The sequence below is a fragment of the Dipodomys ordii genome, unplaced genomic scaffold (genome assembly GCF_000151885.1).
Source record: "Dipodomys ordii isolate 6190 unplaced genomic scaffold, Dord_2.0 Scaffold64, whole genome shotgun sequence".
Lineage (NCBI taxonomy): Eukaryota > Metazoa > Chordata > Mammalia > Rodentia > Heteromyidae > Dipodomys > Dipodomys ordii.
The window spans coordinates 1,323,947-1,329,740 of NW_012267280.1; positions in this window are offsets into that span (position 1 = coordinate 1,323,947).

Genomic DNA, 5,794 nt, shown 5'->3' on the forward strand with positions numbered 1-5,794 from the left:
GCTCCTGCGTTGATCTTTGAGTGTCACTTGCCCTCCCCCCCAGCACCGCTGGCCTGTGGCCACCTTGAGGCCTGGCCAGTCCTTCCCCATCACGTACCACCGAGTCCAGGTTTGAGCCATAGTCTATAGCGAGGCCCCCGTTGCGTCCCCATGGGCAACACTGGCACACAAGGGTTACGGGGTAAGCATGGGCATGTGCGACACCCAAGCTGCTCATGAACTCCATACCTGTCACCAGGGATATGAGGGGTCCTGCTGGCCAGGCCCACTTTTCATTCCCAGAATCCCAAGGTGCCTACCGTCTAGCCAGAGTCCACCTGGCCGGGGAACAGCAGAGTTGGGTACAGCTGGTATTGGTAGCCCGCCCGTCCGCCCGCAGTCCTGGACATGCCAGACAGCTCAGGTGGGGTGGATTTGGGGGGCAGCATTACCTGCTGTCAGCTCCCGCTGGTGACAGGGAAGATCACCAGTGAGCTTCTGGCATGGGGTGGGGGAGCCCATGGGTGCTGCTCAGCTGGCCCTGGCACCAGTAGTGCTGTGGTTCAAGTGGTAGAGTGCTAGCCTTGCGCAAAAGTTCAGAGACAGCACTCAGCCCCAGGGCTGGTGAAAAGAAAGCCTACAAATGGAGCTGTGGCTTCAGCCTTGTTTTTTAGTTTCTGGTCAGTGGTGGGCTTGAACTCTGGGCCTGGGCGCTGTCCCTCAGCTCTTCAGCTCAAGGCGAGCGCTCCAATCAATTGAGCCACAGCACCACTTCGAGCTTTTTCTGTTTATGTAGTGCTGAGGAATTGAACCTAGGGTTTCATGCATGAGAGGCAAGGAAGCACTCTACCACTGAGCCACGCCAGCCCAACCAGCCTTGAGTTTGAAGCCCCCTTGAGTTTCAAGCCCAGTATTGGCACCAAAGTACAAAATCCTTATTCCATTCCCACCTGCCACCAGGATACATGCCTGTGTATCCTGACATGTATGGCTCACATGAGCCAGGGGACCCCTTTCCTCACAGCAGTGTCCAGACACCCAGCCAGCCAGGTGACCTTGCATACAAAGACCCTTAGCATCTAGAGCCCTCTGATGAGGGTGTGTGCAAAATCTGCCGTACGTCCTGGTGTTGCCAGGCACCAAATGGGCGTCCCCTAGGACAGAGCATGCCGTGAGGCCTCAGGTCCCATCTGTGTGGCCCCCTTCTTGACCTCTTTCCACCCCTTGTTTGTTAAGCAGTCATGTGGACTGGTGCACCTGTGTGGAAACCTGCCCTGAAGGGGTGCTCAAGAATACCAGCCAGCCAGGCGCCAGTGGCTCACGCCTGTAATCCTAGCTACTCAGGGGGCTGGGATCTGAGAATCACAGTTCAAAGCCAGCCTGGGCACAAAAGGCTATAAGACTCTGATCTCTAATAAACAACCAGAAAACCAGAAGTGGCAGTGTGGCTTGAGTGCTATCCTTGAGCTGAAGAGCTGAGGGATAGCGCCCAGGCCCAGAGTTCAAGCCCCACGACTGACCAACACCAGCATATTTCCATTACTCTCCATCAGCTTGCATGTTTCAGGGCTTCCTGGTGTCCTCCGTCCACCTCCCATCCTGCTTCCCCCCTCCCAGTCACCTCTTCCCCACTCACCCCAGACTCAACACTCAGGGGACACAGCAGGGAGAACACTGTGGAAGGAGACACTGTTCTCCCCCACCAGCATCCAGGCCTCCTTCATGTAACTTGGCCACAGCAAGCCAGATCACTGCTACGTGAGACCACATGTTGCCAATGGGGTTACATCAATGTACTGAACAGAGCCAACCCCCCCCCCCCCCCCGTCAATTAAACCTGTGCTCATGTAACTCATGATGGGCCCTGGGGTGGGGTCTGACAATGCTGTGGCTTGTTCATGACCTTGGAGCAAAATTGCTGATTGCTGCTGCAAATCTCAGCAGATGCTGGGCCACATCTGGGACACATGGCTGTTACAGCCTGGGGAGCTTCTGGCCTAGAATTGGGGCACACGCAAAAAAGGACCCACCTTGTATACCCAGGGCCCAGCGGGCAGAGACCCCGCCCTGCACCCCTGCCTGTGAACAGGAGGCCCTGGACAAACAGAACACACAATGTCCTGAAACATTTGGCTACCAGCAAAAGTAATTAGCTCATGAGGCTCTAGAATGTTTCTCTCTGCAGGAAAATGTCACCCCCAAACAGATCAGTTGATGCCTGGTGCTGGTAGCTCACACCTAGCTACTCAGGAAGTTGAGGTCTGAGGATGAAGGTTCAAAGCCAGCCAGGGCAGGAAAGTCCATGAGATCTATCTCCAATGAGCCAGCAAAAGACTGTCTCAAGTGGTAGAGTGCCAGCCTTGAACAACAATAAAAGCTAAGGGAGAGCACCCAGTCTCCGTATTGGGAGGGGAAATCAGTTGAAACCCCAACCTCAAGTGGTCCTCCCCATCACACCCCTCAGCTTGCAAAATTGATGAGCATTTTAGAATTTGATAGCGGCGAGTCCTCCCATTGTCCTCTGGGATGAGGGGCTGGGTAGTCTCGTGCCTGGCCAGCAGGGGGCGCACACTCCCTCAGTAATGCAGTAATGTCTGCAGCACTGAATGACAGAGCCTGGCCTAATACTGAACCCAACCCAGCTGAAACCTGGCCTGGTGCTTGTAGAGAAGCCTCTCCTTCCAGAACTAAGAGAAAATGCCATTCTAGCCAGGGTCCTTCGGGCTGCCTTGGCTCCAATGGGGATGTACACCAGGATGTACTCAGCACAGGGACCTCTAAGCTGCTCGATGGCGGCGGGGTGGGACAGGGGGAGAGGGGGCAGCTTCCAGGGTGCAGATGGACCCACAAACCCCACCAGAAACGTGTGTTTCAGATCATGGATATTTAAGTGCTCTGCAAGTTCTTCCTTTCCCCCTCCTCCATTCCTTCTCCTTTTCCCTTCTGTTCCCTGTCCTCCTCCGATGCCCCCTTCAACGTATGGACATGTTGACATAGAGGGAAGTATGGGAATTATGTGGCTCATGCCTGTAATCCTAGCTGCTCAGTAGACTGAGATCTGAGCATTGCAAATTGAAGCCAACCCAGGCAGACAAGTCTGTGACTCTTATTGCTAATAAAGTACTCAGAAAAGAAGCCAGAAGTGGCTCTGTGGTGCAAGTGGTAGAGTGTTACCCTTCAGCAAAAAGCAGCTCTGGAACAGTGCCCAGGCCCAAGTTCAACCTCTAGGCCAGGTCTAGCTCAGTCTGGAGGCTTCCACCTATGGGCACTTGGTCTTGTTGCTACTTCCTGTGGCAAAGGGGTGGGGTGGGGTGGGGCGATGCTATTCATCCCATGGCCTGAAGAGAAAGGGAGAGAAAGGGGCCAGAGTCCCACAATCCCCTTTGAGATCAGCCCCCAGTGACCTAAGACCTGCCACCAACCTAGTTCTTTTTCTTTTACTTTTCTTTTTCCAGTGCAAAGGTTTGAACTTGGGGCCTATATACTTGGTAGCTAAATGCTCTAACCATGAGTCACACATCCAGCCCTTGTTTGCATTGGTTATTATTATTATTTGTCAGTTGTCAGTGGAGCTTGAACTCTGGGCTTGGGTGCTGTCTGTGTGCTCTTCAGCTCAAGGCAAGTACTCTACCACTTGAGCCACAGCACCACTTCTGGATTTCTAGTGGTTTATTGGAGATAAGAGTCTCACGGAGTTTCCTGCCCAGGCTGGCTTTGAACTGTGATCCTCAGATCTCAGCCTCCTGAGTAGCTAGGATTACAGGTGTGAGCCACTGGTGCCCGGCAGCATTGGTTATTTTTGAGATAGGGTCTCATTTCCTGTCCAAGTTTGGACCTCTGTCTGCCTATTTTAGGTTTCCCATTATAGTTGAGATGACAGGCATGTACCGCCACACCTGTCTTCTTTCATTGAGATGGGGTCTTGGCGACTTTTCTTCTCAGGCTGTCCTAGAACAGCGGTCCTCCTGGGATGACAGCTTGTGCCCAGCTATGGATTGAAATGGAATTTTGTGAATGTTTCTGCCCAGGCTGGACTCAAATTATGAGCATCCCAACCTCAGTTTCCCAAATAGCTAGGATTATAGTGGGGCAGGCACTGGCCCTGGGGCAACTTCTTTACCCTTCATGTCTTCCTCCTCCTCCTCCTCCTCCTCCTCCTCCTCCTCCTCTTTATTTTGTGGTACAGGGTTTGAACTCAGGGCCTTAAGTCTGTTCATCTTTCTTGCTTACCACTGCCCTCTACCACTTGAACCATGCCTCCAATCTGGCATTTTGCTGCTCAATTAGAGATGCCATCTCCCAGATGCTTTTCCATAGGCTGGTTTTGAATAGAAATCCTCTATATCTGTCTCTTGAGAAGTTGGGATTACAGGTGTTAGCCACAATGCACAAGTTTTTTTAAGCTTATTTAAAATTAAACGTTTTTATTTTATTATTATTATTATTATTGGGTCCATTCGTGGGCCTGAACTTTGGGCCTGGGCGCTGTCTCTCAGCTCTTCAGCTCAAGGCTAACGCTCTACCACTTGAGCCACAGCGCCACTTCCAGCTTTTTCTGCTTATGTGGTGCTGAGGAATGAACCCAGGGCCCCATGTATGCAAGGCAAACACTCTGCCACTGAGCCACCTTCCCAGCCCTCAAAATTCTTGACTTGGTTGTAAAATAGTACTTTTTCAGTGTTTAAAATATAAACGTTTGGGGCTGGGAAGGTGGCTCAGTGGTACAGCGCTTGCATGCATGAGGCCCTGGGTTCAATTCCTCAGCACCACATAAGCAAAAAGAAAAAAAGCCGGAAGTGGCGCTGTGGCTCAAGTGGTAGAGCGCTAGCCTTGAGCAGAAGAGCTGAGGGACAGCGCCCAGGCCCACAGTTCAGGCCCCACGTCCAGCAAAAAGAAAAAGAAAAAAAAAGTTTTGAAAACCCGTGAGAATAGCACAATAAATTCCCTTACAGTCCCAACCTACATCCACCAATTAACATTTTGCTGACTTTGCTTTATCTCTGTGTGTGTGTCTGTGTGTGTGTGTGTGTGTATATACACCACGGTATTCTATTTCTCTGTGCAATGAAAATGTGTCTTCCAGGTGTCCTGCACTGTGCACCTTCTAACATCAAGGGCATTTTCTTACATAAACTCATTACAATTTGTAAACCTGGAAAATGAGATAAATTAAATGTAGATACATAGTCTTGTTAATTGTATAGTCCATATTCAGATTAGTTTAGTTTCTCTTAACATGTGCTGTAAAACATACTTTTTAGCCAGGATTTAATCCAAGATCACCCCCTGCGTTTAGTTACGGTAAGGTTTGGATGACCATTCCCTGGGGCTTGAACTTGGGGCCTGGGTGGTGTCTCTGGGTTTGAGGCACAGATCCACTTCTAGATTTTTGCTGCTTAATGAAAATAAGAGTCTAACGGACTTTCCTGTCCGAGATGGCTTCGAACTTCGATCCCCAGATCTCCGCCTCCTGAATAGCTGGGCTTACAGGTGTGCGCGAATTGGTTTCTTTCAGGAAATCCATTCCCTCCCGCCAACCCTCGGATCCGCCGGGATTCAGCACCAGACGCCCCTGGACAGCTCAAAAAGCCAAACCCTTCCGGAACCATTGCTCGGTGGTCCATGTTTCCCGTCGGAGACACTTGGTGGGTGAGTCCACCGCTCCGCGGGAGGAAACTACTTTCTCCCGCTGGTGGGGAGGTGGGGTCGCAGGATGAATGTCAGCCAGAAAAGCCAATGAGACTTGGGTATCGGCCAGCGGTGCTCGGAGCAGCCAATGGGCGCGGTGGGGGGCGGGGCGCAGGCCGCGGCGCGC